General features: G+C 36.6%; 1 pseudogene; it reads right to left on the bottom strand.

The window, feature by feature from the left end:
• Positions 1–446: 446 nt before the first annotated feature.
• Positions 447–3,827, bottom strand: LOC137776546 (disintegrin and metalloproteinase domain-containing protein 21-like; annotated as a pseudogene).
• Positions 3,828–25,198: the final 21,371 nt, after the last annotated feature.

Raw genomic sequence — 25,198 nt, 5'->3', positions numbered from 1 at the left:
CCTTGCCAGGGTGACAAATCCCACATCTCAAGAAAGTGCCCCAAATCAATGAATTCATGCTTACCTTGATTTAAATCTAGCACCCCTTTATATAATAACATCTCATAAGCCAATCTCAGATGTTTTCCCTTTCTTTAGCCACTGTATGCTACCTAATTCTTGCAGCTACATTAGTGTGTAATCTCATCCCTCCCTCATCAGGGTGTTGATATCTTCAGCCAGATTATACTGGGTATGGCACAGCACTACAGATATTAGGGCATCCAGGAAGAGAAATGGGGACAGTTCTTTTGGGTTCATATCAATCAGAGCCAATATCTTCAGGGGCATCCACCTAGATGTCACTATCTCATGTATAATGGTCCTGGGCTTTCCCACCTGAGCCATGACTTGCAACAGACTTGCTCTGGATGAGCATGTAAAAGTTTGGAGCTCTTGGATTCTATCTATACCTGTGAGTGCTCCCCAGCTACAATTTCTCTTCCTCTCCAGGAGATAAAGCCCACTTGTGTTGAATGGTTTCCGAGGTAGTTGATTTCTTTATAGCACTTCTGAGATGCACTCTTTGCACCTTCACCAAAAATCTCCCTGCACTCTTCACCCTGTGATATCCCTTTTGATAGCAGTAGGCACCGTCACTATAGGGAATTCCATCCTGCATATATACATCTTTTGGGCACTGATGAGATGTCCCATTGCACCACTTTGGAAGGTCACATTCATTGACCTGATGTCTACAGAGTTCCCCTGATGGCATGAACTTGCAGTCTTTGCAACAAAGCCCAAAAGCACAAGCAGCCCCAGGCCTCAGAGTGCAGTTCAACAGACAACAGGGATCTTGTTCACACTACTTTATAGATCCACAGTCACACTTCTCCTTCAATCACACCATTCCCACAGCACTTCAGCATAAAGACTGCCCCTGGAATTGGAGGATTGTGCAGACGTGATCCCTGGTTTAAAGTGGTCTTTGTAAAATCTGCATAACTACAGTTCGTGAATCTCTCTGCTGGCACTCTGATAGCATTCATGATGCAAGCACTTTTGCCTACACAAACAGAATTCTTCATCATGCTGCATGCCCAGAGTATGACCTAACTCATGAGCTATAGGGGGGACAAAAACAGACCAGGGACCTTCTCTGAAATTATTAACTCCAATTGAGAGGAAGATGACATATTCCTGCCACATAGGCTACACCAAGGACACTTATAAGTGAAATTTTAATGAAAATATTTGCATCATCATACTGTAGCCAGGAAAAACTGATTTGTTTCCATTGAGAGAAATCTTCTATCTTTATTAGTAATTCGTGTCCTCTCTCTTTTTTTTTTTTTTAGTGTGGGTAAAAGTTTATAAATTTTATTGATATTTTCAAAGAACTAGCATTTGGTTTCATTGATTTTTCTCTATTAATTTTCAATTTCATTATTTTCTGCTTTAATTATTATTATTTCTTCTTTTCTGCTTACTTTGGATTAAATTAGATAGCAGATTATTAGTTCAGATCTTCTTTCTAATATACTCAGTCAGTGTTATAAATTTTCCTAAACACAGCTTTTACTGTATCCCATTAATTTTGAGAAGCGGTAGGATTTCCAATCTTTGAACTTTGTTTCAAAAAGTGTCCTATTTGGTAAATGTTCCATGTGAGTTTCAGAAAAATGTGTTCTGCTGTTGTTGAATGAACTATTTTATAAATATCAATTATATCCAGTTGATTGATGGTGCTTTGAGTTCAGCTATATCCTTCCTTACTGATTTTCTGCTGGCTGGGTCCATCAATCACTGATAGAGAGTTGTTCACATCTCCAAATATAACAGTGCATTTGTCAGTTTCTTCTTGCAGGTTTATCATTTTTCACCTAAATATTTTGCCACTCTGTTGTTAGGAACATACACATTAAAGATCGTTATGCCTTTTGGAGAATTGTCCACTTTCTCATTATTTAATGCTCCTTCGTATACCTGAACATTTTCCTTGCTCTGAATTCTGCTTTGTCTGAAATTAATATAGCTATTCCAGCATACTTTTGATTAGTATTAGCATAGCATCATTCTTCATCCTTTTACTCTTTATCAATGTCTTTATATTAAAAGTAGGTTTCTTGTAGACAACATATAGCTGGTTCTTATATTTTATATACTCTGATAGTTTCTGTCTTTTAATATGTGTATTCACATTTAAAGTGATTATTGACATAGTTGATTAATATCTACCATGTTTGTAAAAGTTTTCTGTTCATCACTCTTTTTCTTTGTCTTCTACCGTTCCTTTTTTTTTTTTGCCTTCTGTGGTTTTAATTCTGAAAAACTTTCTCATTCAAATGAAGCCTATAAAACTTAATTCCCTTATGTGCCCTTCCATCCCCTTTACAGTATAATTGTCTGAAATATTTCCTCTATATGTATTGAGAACTACATTAGACAATATAATTTTTGCTTCAGCTATTAAATATAATTTAGAAAATTTAAGACGAAAAAGTCCACTGTATTTACCCATATTTTTACTCTTCCATTGTCCTTCTTCCTTCCTGATATTGCAAGACTCCTTATTTTATAATTTCTGTTCTGTTTCAAGAATTTTCTTTAGCCATTGTTTCAGGCAGGTCTGCTGGTGACAAATTCTCTTAGTTTTCCTTCATCTGAGAGTGTCTTGGTTTCCTCTGCATTCGTGATGGATATTTTCACTGGATATAAAATTATGTATTGACATTTTCTTTTAATTCTTGTGAAATATTTTGCTTCTTCCTTTTGGCCTATGTGGTTTCTAATGAGAAATCTGCTATCTTTCAAGTTGTTTTCCCCCTATGGATATGATTATGCAAGATAATGTTTCTCTCCAAGTATTTTCAAGATTTTTTTCTTTGTCTTTAGTTTTCAAAATTATGATTATGATGTTAACTGGCATGGATTCCTTTGAGTATATCCTGTTTGTGATTCTCTGAGCTTCTTAAATCTGTAGGTTATGACTTTCGCCAAATTTTAGAAATCTTCAGTCATTATTTCTTTGAGTACTTTGCACCCCTGCTCTAGTCTTCTCTCCTTCTGTAACTGTGATAACGTGAATGTTAGATCTTCTGTTGTAGTCCTAGAGGCTCCGCATATTTTTTCCACTTTATTTTCTCTGTGCTTTTCAGATTTAGTAATAAGTCTTTCTCTGTATTCAATATCACTACTTATTTCCTCTGTTTTCTCTATTTTGTTGTCGAGCCCATCCATTGACTTTTTGGCTTCAGGTTTTGTATTTTTCAGTTATAAAATTTCCATTATTTTCTTTTTTTATATCTTATACTTCTTTGGTGAGATTTATTTTCCTGCAGCTTTCTACTTTTTTCCAGTTGTTTTGATCATATTTGTCATTGTTCATTGAAGCATTTTTTTTGTTGGCTACTTCAAAATTCTTGCCAGATAATACCAACATCTGCATCATCTCAGAGTTGGCAGCTGTTGATTGTCTTTTCTCATTCAAGTTGAAATTTCCTACTTCTTTATATGACAGGTGAATTTCCATTGTATTCTGAACATTTTGGGTGTTATATTATGAGACTCTAGATCTTATATAAATATCAGGCCCCCTCTGAGAGTGTACTAGCAGAGGAAGAGAAGTGTTTCATTGTTATTGCTAGGTAGTGGTAGATGTCCAGGTCTCCACTCTGTTTCTGTTGACATGCTGAGGAGAAGGGGAACCTCATACTGTTAAAGTACGGAGTACATTCATTATCCCTCTTGGCCTCTGCTGACACCACCCTGATTGGGAGATTTAAGAATGCCTCACTACCGCTGCCCAAGTGGACTCCAATAACACTGTGGAATGGGAGCCTCATTACTACATTATGAGAATGAAAGTCCCTGAAGTCTATTTGACCTTCTCTGACACCACCCTAATGGGAGGTTCCTGAGGCACCTCCTGAGCTGGGTGAGATTGGACGTCTAATCTCCCCAGATGGCCTTTGCTTATGAGGATGCATGTGGGGCTACAATTTTCCCCATGACATTTGACTGGAGTAAGATGGTTATTTTCTGAAAGCTTTCTGTCTTTCCAGGCTGTTCATTTCTTGTTTCTTTGGCTAGAGAGAGCAAACTTGTCTTGGGGCTTTGTTTGTTTGTGTCTATTGCATTTCAGGGTTGCAGCCTTCTCCAAACAGCAATGAGGATAAAAGAAAATGAAGAGAAGTCACCACCATATTGTTCCGCAGGTCTCAATGTCCCTAGCTGGTCTGTATTCTTTGCTCCACCTTTCTGAACCTTCTTATGTTTGTTTTATATATAAAGTACAGTACTTTAACCAGTACTGAGCATAAGCAATAGGGAGACAAGTGTTTACCTTTTCTGGAACCAGAAGTCCTTAATGCTATTGGGTTGGCCGAAAAGTTCATTTGGGTTTTTCCATATGATCATATGGAAAAACCCGAACGAACTTTTTGGCCAATCCAATATTTTAAAAAGCATTACTCCTTCTTAAAGCAAGCAAGACCAAGTCAAAACTACATTGGAAGATTTCAATTCTTTCTCACCTAGATCGTCCAGGATATTTTCTGTCTATCTGAAGCAGGTGCTCTAGTCTTCCTTTCCGGGGTTGAGTTTCCTTGCTCTGCTTACTGGTGCTACTGCTTTGGTACTAAAACTTTTCCAAGATTGAGCGTCTGTAGTTTCCTACTTTCTTATTTCTTGGGTATGTTTTCTTCATTGTTAATCACCTCATGCATAGGAGCAGATTTTATCCACTGAGTTTAGCGGCAAACTCTTTTTAAATCTACCCCTCCTATGAAAGGATGTCTCTACTTCTGCCTGAATGAATGAAACAGTTTATGAAAAGGAACCTCCCAAACAGATTTCTGAGGAAACCAGCATGGATAGAAAGAACTTTTCCTGAGAGTAAATAGAAGGGGACTGTCATTAAAAATGCTTCTAATTGATAATTATCTCATAGAGCTCTGAATCCAGTTAAATTAAGAGATGACAAGACTCATTGGCCAAGAATCCCCTTAAAACAGAATCTACCCAGATTTAGAGTTAATATTTTATTGAATCAGATTTTATTCTATACAACATTTATACAGTTTAAATCATCTCATAGATTATCTATTTTGCCAAATACCATACTCTAAATTGTCTACCAAACCATTTTGAGCATGTCTTTCTCAAAATATTACAGTTTAGGGCTTCCCTGGTGGCGCAGTGGTTGAGAATCTGCCTGCCAATGCAGGGGACACGGGTTTGAGCCCTGGTCTGGGAGGATCCCACATGCCGCGGAGCAACTAGGCCCGTGAGCCACAACTACTGAGCCTGCGCGTCTGGAGCCTGTGCTCCGCAACAAGAGAGGCCGCGACAGTGAGAGGCCCGCACACCGCGATGAGTGGCCCCCGCTTGCCACAACTAGAGAAAGCCCTCACACAGAAACGAAGATCCAACACAGCCAAAAATAAATAAATAAGTTAATTAAAAACAAGACAAAACATCATTTAAAAAAATATATTACAGTTTAATAGGAGATGCAACTTTTAAAACTTGTATACAAAACAAAATAGCAAGATAATAAATTGTATAATACAAAAACATATTGAATATTGTGACTATAAGGGGAATTACGGAATATCAATGTTTTCTACATTATTTAGAAAATATTTGATATTAGACATAGAATTTTATCTTGACCTAGAATGTGGGTATAATTTAGTCCAATAGTGAAAAGTGATTAGACAGTCTAGGCCAATGCAATAGCATGAGTAAAATTATGAAGCAGAAATGAATCTACACAGATTGGAGTTAAAGAGGCTATCTAATTCCAATTATATTGAAGTCAGACATAAATTTGTATAGAAATGGTGGAGCCCAAGGAAGACATCCTTGAGAGCCAGTTGTTTCTGGAGAAGTGAAAGATCCTTGTTGCTAAGCAGCTAAATCTAGAACTTGGTCACCTGAGAGACAGAAGTGGGAAAGCTTATGTTTCCCTTTATTATGTGAGGTCTCAACTACCAATCTTTGTTCACTGATAAGTGTAGTACAAGCCATCTAGAAGGAAAAGAGCATGGAAACTACTGTTCCTTCCGTTGGTAAGTCATTCATCAAGTTTGCCTCTATGCATAATTTGGTAATCAGAGTAGTATGTTGAATAATGTAAAGTTTCTTCACTTTGTCTTTTTTTTTTTTTTTCCTTTTTAAAGATGGGAGAGACTTGAGCATGAGGAGGGAGTACTATGTTACAGCTAGGGTGAACAACTATTCCAGTTTGCCTAAGACTGAGGGGGTTGCTGTGATGTGGGACTTTCAGTTTTAAAACCAGGACAGTCCTGGGCAAAGCAGGATAAGTTGATTATCCTAATTGCCAGTGAAGGACAGGTAAAATAGGAGAAAACAGAGTTGAGAGTAGGAAAATTTATAGATTCAGTCCTTTAGTAGATAGGAGATATGATCTGGAACAGAAAATACCACAAAATTTTGGCACCATTTGTGTAAGTGTTTTTAAGGAACTTCTAAGGATGTCCTCTGAGAGTTTAATCCAATCTCCTTAAAGACAAAAACTGCATGTCATGACCCATTTAATTAACTTCATGACTCTAATGAATCAGACATTAGTGACAGACTGCATTCAGGCATAATATTCAGACATAATAGAGTAAGAGGGGAGGTGGGTAGGTAGAGGTTTTCAGAAATTTGAAATAGCTGTGAGAAAAAAAATAAACAGTTGATAAAATATATGGAAGAGGGCTATTGTCTACTCTGAGCCTCCAATAATTTTAGAGAATATGGATTTTTAATGGCACCACTTCATAGTATTAAACATTTAGAGTGATGTTCTTTTAGGAGTTTGGGTCTCTGGGGTCCTAGAAATAATACAATGGGACAAAGATTATGACAAAGATACTTTGAAGCATTTTCCTATTGTATCCTCTCAAGATGAGCTCTAAGCAAAAGAATAATATTACATAGGTTTTTTGTATGTTTGGCTGCGCAGCATGTGGGATCTTAGTTCCCTGAATAATATTACATAGGTTTTTTGTTTGTTTGTTTTGGCCACACAGCATGTGGGATCTGTGCCCCCTGCAGTGGAAGCGTGGAGTCCTAACAACTGGACTGCCAGGGAAGTCCTGACATAGGTTATATAGCCTTCTCCACAGCACTGTTTTAATTAGCCTTTCCCACTTTCCACCCTCATATCTACAACAACTCCCAATAATAACTAATAAACATACTAACAGATACAGAGAACAAATATGGAAGTTATGATTTCACCCAATTCAGAAATCTTTGCCCTTAGGATTATTTATATAGTTGTATTTGTCTAGGAACTTTGTTTTTCTCCTGTGGGATACTTGCACCTTGAAATAAAGTGCCTATCCATTAGAAATGGAATGTGTTCTGATGGATCCAAGCTCTGTAGGCAGATTAATGCTAAGGATACTGGTCAGATTAAAACAAGTCCTCCCCACCTACCAGTATCCTCATAGCAAATCTAGGATAAATAATAAACTTAAATACTGTATATTAGAAAGGAAAAGGAAGTCTACGTGGTTAACTATTTAACTCCATGATTGAAAGGCAATCAGAATGTATTTTCAGCTACTGACACTATATATAAATGAGGAAACTAGAATATTAGAGATGTGTAAATGTAATGTCCAGGAGAATGAAGAAAAAAGCAATAATGCATAGGAGAATTTGAAATATTAGCAGACTTCTTACCTCCATCCCTTAGGGTGGGTAGCCAGGACAAAACATTCCAGCTCCAATTGTGCATTCTCTTTTTAAGATTGTCACAAACACATTGTTTTGAGATTCTCACCCCAGTAGTGTATAGTAGTTTTGATGTAGATGTGGGAAAAGTGACAGTTTGATCTAGTTTTTGTTTATTTTGCAAAATGGTGTTATAGTAGAGCTTTAGGGAGTTAAAGGTTTTGACATAAAGTGGTTGAAGTGATAGAACTGGTAACCTAGGTTCAAATAGAATGGAAGAGAAGACAGGGGCATGAGACTGAGAGGGATGGGAGATAAAGAAAGACAGAAGTATTTGGATTTTCTTTGAGTTTGAGAAATAGGTATAGTAAGAGTAAGGGAGAGCTGGAAGGATTAAAATTATTGGTAAATTGCTTAGGATATAAGAAATGGTTTGTTTTTTTTTGGTGATGACAATGTATAGATTATGACTGTAGGTGGGTAAACTAAAGTACATTGAAGATGAATTGAAGAGGTTAAAAAGCATTGACAGGAGGATCTCAAAATGGCAGAGTAGGAGGATGCTGAGTTCACCTCCCACCATGAACACATCAAAACTATATCTATATGTGGAGCAACCCTTTCTTAAAATAAACTGGAGACTAGCAGAAAGGTTCTTCTATAACCAGGGATGTAAAGAAAGATCCTCATGGAGCAGGGTAGGAAGAGAGGGGAAGTGATCAGGTCAGGATCCAGGCCCCCAACAGGGAATACATAAGATGAGGGGGATATCATGGGGTTGGAAATCCTCTCTGGGAAGTGAGGGGCTCAGGCCACATACTGGGAACCCAGTCCTGGGATCTGACACTGGGAAGACAAGGCCCCTTAGCTGGATTGAAAACCAGTGGGACTTAGTGGAGGGCTGTAAGAAACCAACACTCAGTTCATGAAAAGCTCACACACAGGCTTGCTTACTCCCTAAAACAAGGTGGAATAAGCAGACCAAAACTGCCTGAAGCTCTTGTTGGTTTCTGTGAATGTTGTAGCATGTGCCCCAGCCTGCACTAGGTGCCTGCTCCAGCTCTTCTTGCTCCAGCATAGCTCTGCATTAGGGCAAAAACTGCCATTGTCGAGGACAGTGTACCTTGGAAGGGATGGAGCTGGCTCAGACCCAGCACTGAATATGAAAAGGGAAAGGGAAGCCATTGCTTGTGTGAGTAGAGGTGGCAGATAAGTAGCTGCCTGGAGCTATGGCTGGTGTGCCAGGACCATCCCAGCACATGACCTGGCCCACATCAGGAGCACTCTCTGGCACATCTTGCTCCAGCACTAGTCCCCACTGGGGCAAAGATGCTATTGTCAAAGGGAAAGTGCACACATAGAGGAAAGAGAACCAGCTCAGACTGGACACTCAGAGTTGCTACTCCAACACCTTGGGACCCACACACACCCCTGAGAGGGTGGTGATGACCACTGAGCATAGGAAAAGCCCCAGCTCACACCTGGCTCTGGCTTTAGCCTCTCCATCTCCGGCCCTACAAAACACCATGGGGGTGGCTGCCAGTATAACATGAGGGAAGATGAGACAAGTGCTTACTTCAGATCCAGGTCTCCCAGCAAAACCACCGGGCACACACAGACTGCAAAGGGATGCTCTCACACAAGGACACATCTTCAAGACTAGGATAGGTAACTGTTTCACTTAATTTCATAGAGACTGAGAAAGTTAAAAAAAATGAGAAGTCAGAGGAATTTGTTTCAAATGAAGAAAACAAGGGAAAAAACCCTGAAAAAATAACAATGTAAAAGAGATAAATAAATTACTAGATAAAGAGTTCAACTCTTTAGTCTTAAAGCATTAGCAATAAGACTGCTAAACAAACAAGGGAAAAGAATAGATGAAAACAGGTTTAAACAAAAATTTAGAAAATATAAAAAAGAGCCAGTCAGAGATGAAGAATACAATAACTGAAATGAAAAATACACTAGAAGGAATTAACAGCAGACAAGGTGATACAGAAGAACGTAAAAGTGACATGGAAGATAAAATAATGGAAATCACCTAACCAGAACAGAAAAAAGAAAAATAAATTTTTTAAAATGAGGATAGTTTAAGGGACCTCTGAGACAATGTTAAGTGTACTAACATTTGCATTACAGAAGTCCCAGAAGGAGAAGAGAAAAAGAAAAGGGTTGAAAATGTATTTGATGAAATTATGGCTGAAAACTTTCTGAAGCTGAAGAAAGAAACCAATCTCCAGGTACAAGAAGGACAGAGTCCCAACCAAGAGAAACACAAAGAGACCCACAGCAAGGCATATCATAATTAAAATGACAAAGGTTAAAGATAGAGAATTTTAAAGGCACTATGGGAAAACAAAGAGTAACATACAAGGAAATCCCCACAAGGCTATCAGCTAAATTTTCAGCAGAAAATTTGCAGGCCAGAAGGGCCTGCATGATATATTTAAAGTGCTGAAATAAAAAACCCTACAACTTAGGATTCTCTATACAACAAGGTTAACATTCAGAATTGAAGAAGAGATAAAGAACTTCTCAGACAAGCAAAAACTAAGAGTTCATCAATACTAAACTGACTCTACAAGAAGTGTTAAAGTGTCTTCTCTGAGTGGAAAAGGAAAAGCTAAAACAAGAAGTAAGAATTTATAGGAGAGGAAAAATCCATGTAGTAAAGTCAACCGTATAGTAAAGGCTGTGGCTCAATTACTTAAACAAGCTAGTACAAAGATTAAAAGACAAAAACTGTAAAATCAATGATAACTACAATAAACAGTTAAGGGATAGACATGAAGATGTAAAATATGACATCAAAAACACAAAACATGGGAGAGAGGAGTAAAAAATGTAGATCTTTTAGAATGTGTTTGAACTTAAATGACTATCAGTTCAAAACAAGCAGATATAATTATCAGTCAATATATATGAACCCCATGGTAACCATAAATCAAAAGAACTATAATAGATACACAAAAACTACAGAGAAAGGAGCACAAGCATACCACTAAAGAAAATCATCAAACCACAAGGGAATAAACTAAAAGAAAAGAAAAGAACAGAGAAAAACTATATAAACAACCGGAAAACAATCAACAAAATGGCAATAAGTCCATACCTATCAATAATCACTTTAAATGTCAATGGACTAAATATTTCGATCAAAAGACATAGGGTGGCTGACTGGATAATAAGACAAGACCTATCTATATGCTACCTACAAGAGACTCACTTCAGTACTAAAGACACACACAGACTGAAAGTGAGGGGTTGAAAAAGATAGTTCATGCAAATGGAAATGAAAAGAAATCTGGGTAACAATACACATATCAGACAAAGTAGACTGTAAAACAAAGTCTATAACAAAAGACAAGGCATCTCAAATAAACAACCTAACCTACTATCTGAAAGAATTAGAAAAAGAAGAACAAACAAAGCCCAAAGTCAGCAGAGGAAGGAAATAGTAAGGATCAGAGAGGAAATAAATTAAAAAGAGATAAAAATTAAAAAGATCAATGAAACCAAGTTCTGTTTTTTTGGTTTTTAAAAAATTTATTTATTTTATTTATTTTGGCTGTGTTGGGTCTTCATTGCTACGTGTGGGTTTCTCTAGTTTCGGCGAGTGGGGGCTACTCTTCATTGCATTGCGCAGGCTTCTCATTGTGGTGGCTTCTCTTGTTGCGGAGCACAGGCTCTAGGCACATGGGCTTCAGTAGTTGTGGCTCATAGGCTCTAGAGCGCAGGCTCAGTAGTTGTGTCGCACGGGCTTAGTTGTTCCGCGGCATGTGGGATCTTCCTGGACCAGGGCTCGAACCCGTGTCAGCTGCATTGGTAGGCGGATTCTTAACCACTGTGCCACCAAGGAAGCCCCAAGTTCTGGTGTTTTGATAAGAAAAAGAAAATTCACAAGCCTTTAGCCAGATCATTAAGAAAAAAAGAGAAAGGACCCAAATATACAAAAAGAAATGAAAGGGGGGCTTCCCTGGTGGCGCAGTGGTTGAGAGTCTGCCTGCCGGTGCAGGGGACAAGAGTTCAAGCCCTGGTCTGGAAAGATACCACATGCCGTGGAGCAACTGGGCCCGTGAGCCACAACTGCTGAGCCAGTGCATCTGGAGCCTGTGCTCCACAACAAGAGAGGCCGCGACAGTGAGAGGCCCGTGCACTGCGATGAAGAGTGGCCCCCACTCACCGCAACTAGAGAAAGCCCACATGCAGCAACGAAGACCCAACACAGCCAATCAATCAATCAATCAGTCAATCAATAGGAATGCTGTAGAATTATTAAAAAAAAAAAACAAAACCTTGGGGGTTAGTTCTGTGAAACACTGCATAAAATTATAAAAAAAAAAAAAAAAGAAATGAAAGGGGAGAAATTGCAACTGATATCACAGAAATTCAAACTATCATAAGAGAATACTATGAACAGCTATATACCAGCAAATTGGACAACATATAAGAAATGGATATATTTCTAGAAACATACAATTTTCAAAGAATGAATCAGGAAGAAAAAGATAATCTGAACAGACCTATCACTAGTAGTGAAATTGAATTAGTAATCCAAAACCTCCCAGAAAACAAAATTCCAGCACTTGAAGCCATCACAGGGGAAATCTGCCAAACAAACAACAAAAAAAAGAAGAACAAATACCTATTTTTCTGAAACTATTCAAAAAATTAGAGAGGACTGAACATTCCCAAATTCATTCTATGAGGCCACAATTACCCTGATACCAACACCAGATGAAAACACTACAACAAAAAAGGATATTACGGGCCAATATCTGTGAGGAATATAGATGCAAAAATCCTTAACAAAATATTAGCAAATCAAATTCAACAATATACAAAAGGATCATATAACATGATCAAGTGGGATTTATTCCAGGGATGTAAGGATGGCTCAATATCTACGAATTCATCAACGTCATACAACACATTAACACAACAAAGAATAAATGTCACATGATCACCTTAACAGATGTAAAAAAGTATTTGACAAAATTCAACATTCATTCATAATAAAAACTCTCATCAAAGTGGGTATAGAGGGAACATATCTCAACATAATAAAGGCCTTTTATGACAAACACATAGCTAACATCAAACACAATGGTGAGAAGTTGAAAGCCTTTCCTCTAAAATTGAGAACCAGACAAGGATGCCCACTCTCACCACTAATATTTAACATAGTATTAGAAGTCCTGGTCACAGCAATCAGACAAAAAAAAAGTATTCAAATTAAAAGGGAAGTAGTAAAACTGTCATTATTTGCAGGTGACATGATATTTTGTATAGAAAACCCTAAAGTCTCCACCAAGAAAAACTATTAGAAGTATTAAATGAATTCAGTAAAGTTGTATGATAGAAGTTTAATAGATAGAAATTTGGTGCTTTTCTATACACTATATGAACTATCAGGAATAGAAAGCAAGAAAATAATCCTATTTAAAATTGCATCATAAGGAATAAAATACCTAGGAATAAACTTAGGCAAGGAGATGAAAGACGTATACTGTGAAAACTATAACACATTGATGAAGGAAACTGAAGATGATGCAAAGAAATGGAAAGATATCCCATGCTCTTGGATTGGAAGAATTAATATTGTTAAAATGGCCATACTACCCAAAGCAATCTACAGATTTAATGCAATCCCTATCTAAATACCCAGGACATTTTTCATAGAACTAGAACACATAATCCTATAATTTATATGGAGTCACCAAGGACCCTGAGTAGCAAAAACAATCTTGAGAAGAAAGAGCAAAGCTGGAGATATCACCCACCCAGGCTTCAGACTGTACTACAAAGAAACAGTAATTAACACAATATGGTGCTAGCACAAAAACAGACACATAGATCAATGGAACAAAATAGAAAGTCCAGCAGTAAACCCTCACAATTAATCTACAACAAAGGAGGCACAAAGGAACATTGAGGAAAAGACAGTCCCTTCAGTAAGTAATTCTGGGAAAACTTGATAGTTACAAGTAACAGAATGAAATTAGGACATTTTCTCACACCATATACAAAAATAAACTCAAAATGGATTAAAGACATAAGCGAGGAGAGATCAAGATGGCAGATGTGAAGTTCACCTTCCCCCATGAACACATCAAAAATACACCTGCATTTGGAGCAATTCTCACTGAAAACTAACTGGAAAGTGACAGAAGGACTCCTGTACAACTGGGGCTGTAAGAAAGATACACATGTATTTGGGTAAGGTGGGAAGAAAAGTGATAGGTTTGGGACGTGTGCCCCTGGGAGGGGACTCAGAGGAAGAGGGAGATTCCACAGGTGGACATGGACGTCCACCCTGGGAAGTGATCAGATCAAGCCACAGACTTCACGTCCTAGTCCTGGTGTCCTACGTGTAGGAGACAAGCCTCCCTGGCTGGTTGGAGAACTTCTGGAACAAATAGAAAGTTTGTAAAAGCCTGGATTTCACTCGTAAGGAGTGTGCCAGTCCTGGCTTACACCCAGGCATGGTAGAAAGAGGTCTTTCTTAGCAGCTGCCAGGTTTTCAGTGACCACATCACCACACTCCCCAACACAAACTGATCTAATGCCCTGGCCAGATCACTCCACACCACAATGTGGCACTGAATCAAGGAAGACTTGACCTTGGGAAGAAGAGGCGACCCAGTCATGGGGTGACGCTCAGGTTGGGTAGTGACAGCCATTGTTGGCACTTACACCAGCACCCCAGAAGCAGCCCAAACTTTAATGGTAGCATGGCTGCAGGGTATCTTGTGAATGCCACCTATAAACACAACAATCGACATGACCCTGCCCACCAGAGACACAAGACCCAGCTCCACCCACCAGTGGGTAGGCATGAGCCCCTCCCACCAAGAAGCCTGCACAAGCCCCTGGACCAACCTCACCCACTAGGGGGCAGACACCAGAAGCAAGAAGAACTACAAACCTTCAGCCTGAGGAATGGAGACCACAGGCACAGAAAGTGAGACAAAATGAGATGACAGAAAAATATGTTCCAGACGAAGGAATAAGATAAAACCCCAGAAGAACAACTAAATGAAGTGGAGCTAGGCAATCTACCTCAAAAAGAATTCAGAGTAATGATAGTAAAGATGATTCAAGGTCTCAGAAAAAGAATGGAGGCACAGACCGAGAGGAAATGTTTAATTGAGAGCTAGAAGCTGGATTTTCCTGGTGGTCCAGTGGTTAAAACTCCATAATCTCAATGTAGGGGGCATGGATTCGATCTCTGGGGGGGAACTAGGATCCCACATGCTGCACGGCACAGCCTAAAAAAAAACTAGAAGCTTTAAGGAAAAAACAAATAGAGATAAACGTTACAATAACTGAAATGAAAAATACACTAGAAGAAATCAATAGCAGAATAAATGAGGCAGAAGAACAAATAAGTGAGGTGGAAGACAGATTGGTGGAAATCATTGCTTTGGAACAGAATAAAGAAAGAAAAATGAAAAGAAATGAAGACAGTCTAAGAGACCTCAGGGACAATAGTAAACACATCAACATTTGAATTATATGGGTGCTAGGAGGAGAAGAGAGAGAGAGAAAGGGCCTTAGAAAATATTTGAAGAGATAATACCAGAAAACTTCCCTAACATGGGAAAAAAAACTCTCACCCAAGTCTAGGAAGCACAGAGAGTGCCATACAGGATAAACCCAAGAGGAACACAACAAGACACATATTAATCAAAGTGACAAAAATTAAAGACAAAGAGAAAATATTAAAAGCCACAAGGGAAAAGCAAAAAATAACATACAAGGGAATCCCCAGAAGGTTATCAGCTGATTTTTCAGCAGAACCTCTGCAGGCCAGAAGGGAGTGGCACAATATATTTAAAGTGATGAAAGGGAAAAAACTACAACGAAGAATACTCTACCCAGCAAGGCTCTCATTCATATTCAACAGAGAAATCAAAAGCTTTTCAGATAAGCAAAAGATAAAAGAATTCAGCACCACAAACCAGCTATAAAATAAATGCTAAAGGAACTACTCTAGATGGAAAAGAAAAGGCACAACAAGAAACAAGAAAATTATGAATGGAAAAGCTCACCAGTAAAGGTAAACATACAATAAAGGTGGGAAATCATCCACACACAAATATGATATCAAAACCAGCAGTCATGAGAAGAGGAGACTACAAGTGAACGATATTGGAAATGCATTTAAAATTAAGAGAACAGCAACTTAAAACAATCTTGTATACATATATATAGACTGTTATATTTAAACTTCACGGTAACTACAAACAAAAAATCTACAATAGATACACACACAAAAAAGAAAAAGCAACCCAAACATAACACTAAAGATAGTTATTAAATCACAAGAGAAGAGAACAAAAGAGGAAGGGAAGAAAAAAGACCTATAAAAACAAATACAAAACAATTAACAAAATGGCAATAAGAATATACATATCAATAATTATCTAAAATGTAAATGGATTAAATGCTCCAAACAAAAGACACAGACTGGCTAAATGGATAAAAGAACAAGACCCATATATATGCTGTCTATAAGAGACCCAATTCAAATCTAGGGACACATACAGACTGAAAGTGAGTGGATGGAAAAAGATATTTCATGCATGGAAATCAAAAGAACGCTGGAGTAGCAATACTCATATCAGACAAAATAGACTTTAAAATAAAGACTGTTACAAGACACAAAGAAGGACACAATGATCAAGTGATCAATCAGAGAAGAAGATATAACTATTGTAAATATATATGCACCCAACATAGGAGCATCTCAATATATAAGGCAAATACTAACAGCCATAAAAGGAAAAATTGGCAACAACACAATACTAGTGGGGGACTTTAACACCCCATTCACATCAATGGACAGAACATCTAGACAGAAAATCAATAAGGAAACAAAGGCCTTAAATGACACATTAGACCAGATAAACTTAATTGATATTTATAGAACATTCCATCCAAAAGCAGCAGAACACATATTCTTCTCAAGTGCACATGGAACATTCTCCAGGATAAATCACATGCCGAGCCACAAAGCAAGCCTTGGTAAATTTAAGAAAATTTACATCATATCAAGCATCTTCTCTGACCCCAATGTTATGAGATTAGAAATCAACTACAAGAAAAAAAATCTGGAAAAAAACACAAACACGTGGAGGCTAAACAATATGTTACTAAACAACCAGTGGATCACTGAAAAAATCAAATAGGAAATTTTAAAAACCTAGAGACAAATGAAAACTAAAACAAGATGATCCAAAACCTATGGGATGCTGCAAAAGCAGTTTTAAGATGGAAGTTTATAGCAATACCAATTTACCTCAGTAAACAAGAAAAACCTCAAATAAACAATCTAACCTTACACCTAAAGGAATTAGAGAAAGAAGAACAAACAAAACCCAAAGTTAGTAGAAGGAAAGATATCATAAAGATCAGAGTCAGAAATAAATGAAATAGAGATGAAGAAAACAATAGCAAAGATCAATGAAACTAAAAGCTAATTCCAATTAAAAAAAAATTGAAAAACCTTTAGCCAGACTCTTCAAGAAAAAAGAGGGAGAGGGCTCAAATCAATAAAATTAGAAATGAAAAAGAAGTTACAACGGACAACACAGAAATACAAAGGATCATAAGAGACTACTTCAAGCAACTATATGCCAAGAAAATGGACAACCTAGAAGAAATGGACAAATTCTTAGAAAGGTACAAACTTCCATGACTGAACCAGGAAGAAATAGAAAATATGAACAGACCAATCAGAAGTCCTGAACTTGAATCTGTGATTTTAAAGATCCCAGCAAACAAAAGTCCAGGACCAGATGGCTTCACAGGTGTGTTCTATCAAACATTTAGAGAAGAGTTAACACCCATCCTTCTCAAACTCTTCCAAAAAATTGCAGAGGAAGGAACACTCCCAAACTCATTCTATGAGGCCACCATCACCCTGATACCAAAACCAGACAAAGATACCACAAAAAAGAAAATTACAGGCCAACATCACTGATGAGCATAGAAACAAAAATCCTCAACAAAATACTAGCAAAAAATCCGACAATACACTAAAAGGATCATACACCATGGTCAAGTGAGATTTATCCCAGGGATGCAAGGATTTTTCAATATCCACAAATCAATCATTGTGATACACCACATTAGCAAACTGAAGAACAAAACCCATATGATCATCTCAATATACGCAGAAAAAGCTTTTGACAAAATTCAACACCTATTATGATAAAAACCCTCCAGAAAGTGGGCATAGAGGGAACCTAACTCTACATAATACAGGCCATATGACAAATCTACAGCCAACATCATACTCAATGGTGAAAAGATGAAAGCACTTCCTCTAAGATCAGAAACAAGACAAGGATGTCCACTCTCACCACTTTTATTCAAGATAGTTTTTGAAGACCTAGCCAAAGCAATCCAAGAAGAAAAAGAAATAACAGGAATCCAAATTAGAAGGAAGAAGTAAAACCGTCATTGTTTGCAGATGACATGATACTATATGGAACATCTTAAAGATGTTACCAGAAAACTACTAGAGCTCATCAATGAATTTGGTAAAGTTGCAGGATACAAAATTAATACAAACAAACCTCTTGCGTTTCTAAACACTAAGAATGAAAGATCAGAAAGAGAAATTAAGGAAACAATCCCATTTACCATCTCATCAAAAAGAATAAAATACCTAGGAATAAATCTACCTAAGGAGGCAAAAAACTGATGAAAGAAATTGAAGGTGACACAAACAGATGGAAAAATATACCATGTTCTTGGATTGGAAGAATGAATATTGTCAAAATGACTATACTACCCAAGGCAATCTACAGATTCAATGCAATCCCTATTAAATCACCAAAGGCATTTTATACAGAACTAGCACAAAAATAAAATAAAATTTGTAGGGAAACACAAAAGACAACGAATAGCCAAAGCAATCCGGAGAAAGAAAAAAGGAGCTGGAGGAATCAGGCTCCCTGTCTTCAAACTAAACTACAAAGCTACATTAATCAAAACAGCATTGGACTTCCCTGGTGGGGCAGTGGTTAAGAATCCACTTGCCAATGCAGGGGACACGGGTTGAAGCCCTGGTCCGGGAAGATCCCACATGCCGTAGAGCAACTAAGCCCATGGGCCACAACTACTGAGGCTGCGTGCCACAACTACTGAAGCCCACGCACCTAGAGCCTGTGCTCCACAACAAGAGAAGCCACTGCAATGAGAAGCCTGTGCAGCTCAACGAAGAGTAGCTCCCGCTCGCCACAACTAGAGAAAGCCCACACACAGCAACGAAGACCCAATGCAGCCAAAAATAAATAAATAAATAAATAAATAAATAAATAAATAAATAAATAATAAATAAATAAATTAAAAAGTTCTATTAAAAAAAACTGCATGGTACTGGTATAAAAACAGAAATATAGATCAATGGAACAGGATAGAAAGCCCAGAGATAAATCCACACACCTATAGTCACCTAAACTATGACAAAGGAGGCAAGAATATACAATGGAGAAAAGACAGTCTCTTCAATAAATGGTGCTGAGAAAACTGGACTAAATGTAAACAAATGAAATTAGAACACTCCTTGACACCATACACAAAAATAAACGCAAAATGGATGAAAAACCTAAATGTAAGGCCAGATACTATAAAACTCTTAGGGGAAAACATAGGCAGAACACTGTTTGATATAAATCGCAGCAAGATCTTTTTCAATCCACCTCTAGAGTAGTGAAAATAAAAACACACATAAAAAAATGGGACCTAATTAACCTTAAAAGTTTTTGCACAGCAAAGGAAACCATAAACAAAATGAAAAGACAACCCTCAGAATGGGAGAAAATATTTGCAAATGAAGCAACCAACAAGGGATTAATCTCCAAAATATACAAACAGCTCATGCAGCTCAATATCAAAAAAACCCCAAACAACCAAATCAAAAAATGGGTGGAAGATCTAAATAGACATTTCACCAAAGAAGACATACAGATAGTTTTTAAAAGCACATGAAAAGATGCTCAACATCACTAATTATTAGAGAAATGCAAATCAAAAGTACAATGAGGTATCACCTCACACCAGTCAGAATGGTCATCATCAGAAAGACTGCAAACAATAAATGCTGGAGAGGGTATGGAGAAAAAGGAACCCTCTTACACTATTAGTGGGAATGTAAATTGGTACAGACACTATGGTGAACAGTACTGAGGTTCTTTAAAAAACTAAAAATAGAACTATCATATGATCCAGCAATCCCACTCCTGGGCACATATTCAGAGAAAACCATAATTCGAAATGGTACGTGCACCCAAATGTTCATTGCAGCACTATTTACAATAGCCAAGACATGGAAGCAACCTAAATGTCCATCAACAGAGGAATGGAAAAAGAAGACGTGGTACATATTTACAATGGAATATTACTCAGCCATAAAAATGAACGAAATAATGCCATTTGCAGCAACATGGATGGACCTAGGGATTGTCATACTGAGTGAAGTAAGTAGAGAAAGACAAATATTATATGATATCACTTATATGTGGAATCTAAAAAAAGGGGTACAAATGAACTTATCTACAAAACAGAAATAGAGTTACAGATGTAGAAAATAAACTTATGGTTACCAGGGAGTAAGGGGGGAGGGATGAATTGGAAAATTGGGATTGACATATACACACTATTATATATAAAATACATGACAAATGGGACCTACTGTATAGCAGGGAACTCTACTCAGTACTCTTTAATGGACTATATGGGAAAAGAATCTAAAAAATAGTGGATATATGTATATGTATAACTGATTCACTTTGCTGTACACCTGAAACTAACACAACATTGTAAATCAACTATACTCCAATAAAAATTTTTGAAAAAAGAATATATATAGGTGAAAAGACAGTCTGTTCAATAAGTGGTGCTGGGAAAACTAGACAGCTACATGTAAAAGAATGAAACTAGAACATTCTCTAACACCATACACAAAAATAAAGTCAAAATGGATTAAAGACCTAAAGGTAAGGCCGGATATCACAAAACTGTTTGAGGAAAACATAAGCAGAATACTCTTTGACATAAATCACAGCAATATCTTTTTGAATCCACCTCCTAGAGTAATGAAAATAAAACCAAAAATGAACAAATGGCACCTAACTAAACTTCAAACATTTTGCACAGCAAAGGAAAACCTACACAAAATAAAAAGACAATCCTCAGAATGGAAGAAAATATTTGCAAACATAGCAACCAACAAGGTTAATCTCCAAAAAAAATATACAAACAGCTCATGCAACTCAATATCAAAAAAAAACAAACAACCCAATCAAAAATGGGTGGAAGACCTAAATAGACATTTCTCCAAAGAAAACATATAGATGACTAACAGCCACATGAACAGATGCTCAACATCACTAATTGCTAGAGAAATGCAAATCAAAACTACAGTGAGGTATCACTTCACACCAGTCAGAAAGGCCATCATCAAAAAAATCTACAAACAATAAATTTTGGAGAGGGTGTGGAGAAAAGGGAACCCTCCTACACTGTTGGTGGCAATGTAAATTGGTAAAACCATTATGGAGAACACTATGGAGGTTCCTTTAAAAACTAAAACTAAAACTACCATATGATACAGCAATCCCACTCCTGGGCATATATCTGGAGAAAACCATATTTTGAAAACATACATGCACCCCAATGTTCATTGCAGCACTATTTATAATAGCCAAGACATGGAAGAAACCCAAATGTCCACCAACAGAGGAATGGATAAAGAAGACGTTGCACATATATACAATGGAATATAGCCATAAAAGTGAATGAAATAATGCCATTTGCAGCAACATGGATGGACTTCGAGTTTATCATACTAAGTGAAGTAAGTCAGGCAGAGAAAGACAAATATCATATGATATCACTTATATGTGGAATCTAAAAAAATGGATACAAATGAACTTATTTACAAAACAGAAACAGACTCACAGACTTTGAAAACAAATTTATGATTACCAAAGAGGAAACCAGGAGGGCAATAAATTAGGAGTTTGGGATCAACATATTAATACACACTATTATACATAAAATACATAATACATACACACTATTATATATACAATACATAATCAACAGGGACCTACTGTATAGCACAGGGAACTCTACTCAATATTCTGTAATAACCTATATGGGAAAAGAATCTGAAAAAGAATTGATATATGTATATGTATAAATGAATCACTTTGCTGTACACCTGTAACTAACACAACGATGTAAATCAACTATACTCTACTATAAAATAAAAATTAGATTAAGTAAAACCAAAAAGACAACATATTGAATGGGTGAAAATATTTGCAAATTATATGACTGATAAGGGATTAGTATCCAATGTATATAAACAGCTCATACAACTCAACATCAAAAAAACAAACAACCCAATTTAAAAATGGGTAGAGAACTGAATAGACGTCTTTCCAAAAAGGAAATGCAGATGGCCACGGACACATGAAAAGATGCTCAACATTGCTCATCACCAGGGAAATGCAAATCAAAACCACAATGATATCACCTCATACTAGTCAGAATGGGTATCATCAAAAAGAAGACAAGTAACTAATGTTGGCGAGCATGTGGAAAAAAGGGAACACTCATACACTGTTGGTAGGAATGTATGTTGGTGCAACCACTGTGAAAACAGTACGAATTTTCTCAAAAAACTAAAAATAGAATAACCATATGACCCAGGAATTTCACTCCTTGGTATATATCCAAAAAACAACCACAAACACTAATTCAAAAAGATACATGTGCCCCATTGTTCATAGCAGCATTATTTACAATTGCCAAGACATGGAAACAACCTGCGTGTCCATCAACAGATGAATGGATAAAGAAGATGTGGTATATACATACAATGTAATATTACTCAGCCATAAAAAAAGAATGAAATTTTGCCATTTGCAGCAACATGCATGGACTTCAAGGGCTTTACGCTAAGTGAAATAAGTCAGACAGAGAAAGATGTATACTGTATGATATCACTTATATATGGAATCTAAAAACACAACAAACTAGTTAATATTACATATGAGAAGCAGACTCACAGATATAGAGAACAAACTAGTGATTACCAGTGTAGGATGGATAGAAGGGAAATATAGGGATGGGGATGTGTGAGGTACAAACTATTCAGTGCAAGATAGGTTCAAGGATGTACTGTACAACCCAGGGAATATAGCCAATATTTTGTAATAACTTTAAATGAAAAGTAGCCTTTTAAAATTGTATAATAATAAAAAATATTAATTGAATGTTCCTTGATTTAAACTGATATTTTCTCAAATTAACTCTTAAAATTAAAAAACAGGTAATTTAATATCTGAAATAAATGAATAGCAGACTAAGTGAAAAATAAGAATACATAAGTGATCTGGAAGATAGAATAATGGTACTCACCCAATCAGAACAGCAAACAGAAAGACAAATGGAAAAATAAAAGCAATCTACGACATCTTTGAGATAACATTAAGTGTGCCAACATTTGCATTATAAGGGTTCCAGAAGAAGAAGAAGAGAGAGAAGGGAATCGAAAATGTATTTCACTAATAAAAGCTGAAATCTTCCCAAACCTAAAGAATAAAACAGATATCCAGCACAAACAAGATGAACCCAAACAGACCCACACCAAGGCATATCATAATTAAAATGGCAAAAGTAAAAGAGACGATTCCAAAGGCAGCAAGAGAAAAACAAAGAATCAGTTACAAGGGAACCCACAGGAGGCTATCAAATGATTTCTCTACAGAAACTTTGTGGGCCAGAAGGTAGTGGCATGATATATTCAAACTACTGAAAGAGAAAAACCTGCAAACTAGTATACTCTATCCAGCAAGATTATTGTTTAGAATAGAAGGAGAGATAAAGAATTTTCAGACAGGCAAAAACTTAATAAATTCATCAATAGTAAACTTACCCTAAAATGAATGCTGAAGGGTCTTCTCCAAATGGAAATAGCAGTAAGAATCTACAGGAAAGGGGAAATCCCTCTAGGAAAGGCAGATATCTAGCAAGGCTTAAAGATTGCTTAAATAAGCTAGTACGTAGATTAAGAGAAAAAAATTATATAAGCAACTATAACTATAATAAAATAGTTAAGGGTTAAGCATGAAGATGTAAAATATGATTTTGAAAACCCAAAATGTGAGGAAAGGGAGTAAAAAATGTAAGTCTTTTATAATGCTATTGGACTTGAATGACTATCACTTTAAAAGAAGTGGATACAATTATGGGTCAACACATATGAACCACGTGGAACCACAAAACAGAAACCTACAATAGATACACAATATAAAAAAGAAAGGAACCCAAGCATACTATTAAAGAAAATGATAAAACCACAATAGTGGAAGCAAAAAGAAGAAGAAACAAACTGAAGAACTACAAAAACAACTGGAAAACAAGTAATAAGATGGCAATTAGTACATATCTATCAATAGTTACTTTAAACATCAATGGACTAAATGCTCCTATCAAAAGACATATGGTGGCTGATGGGATAAAAAATAGAAAAGAATACCCTTCAATATGCTGCCTACAAGAGATATGTGCCAGGGCTAAAGACACACACAGATCTAAAGCGAGGGGATGGAAAACATATTTCATGCAGTTATGACAAGAAAGTGGGGATAGAAATAATTATATCAGAAGAAATAGACTATAAAACTAGGCTATAAAAAAGACAAAGAAGGGCATTATATTATGATAAAAGGATCAATACAAGAGATATTACACCCATTAACATATATGCACTCAATACAGGGGTACCTAAATACATAAAGCAAATACTAACAGACGTAAATGGAGAAAATGACAATAACACAATAATAGTAGAGGAGTTAAACAATCCACTTACATCAAGGGACAGATCATCCAGACAGAATATCAATATGTAAACAGTGGTCTTAAATGACACAATAGATCATCTGGACTTGATAGATATCAACAAGACATTATGTTGAAAACCAGCAGAATACACATTCTTTTCAAGTGCACATAGAACATTCTTCAGGACAGATCACATACTAGACCACAAAACAAGTCTCAACAAATTTAAGAGGATAGAAATTATATTGAGCACTTTTTCCAAGCACAGTGGTATGAAACTAAAAATCAATTACAGAAAGAAAAATGGGAAAAACACAAACACATAAAAACTAAAAAACATGCTGCTAAAAATACGTGTCAATGAATAAATGAAATAGATTCAGAAAACACCTCAAGACAAATGAAAATAAAACCACAACTTTCAAAAATCTATGGAATGCAGCAAAAGCATTTTGAAAAGGCAAGTTTATAGTGATACCAGGTTACCACAAGAAACAAGAAAAATCTCAAATAAGCAACCTAATCTACCATCTAAAGGAATTAGAAAAGAAGAAAAAACGAAGGCCAAAGTCAGCACAAGGAAGGAAATAATAAAGATCAGAGAGGAAATAAATGAAATAGAGACCAAAACAAACAAACAAACAAACAA

Source organism: Eschrichtius robustus, chromosome 1 (assembly GCF_028021215.1).
Source record: "Eschrichtius robustus isolate mEscRob2 chromosome 1, mEscRob2.pri, whole genome shotgun sequence".
Taxonomy (NCBI): domain Eukaryota; kingdom Metazoa; phylum Chordata; class Mammalia; order Artiodactyla; family Eschrichtiidae; genus Eschrichtius; species Eschrichtius robustus.
The sequence above is the reverse complement of the archived record's forward strand: the minus strand, read 5'-3'. Positions and strand labels throughout refer to the sequence as shown.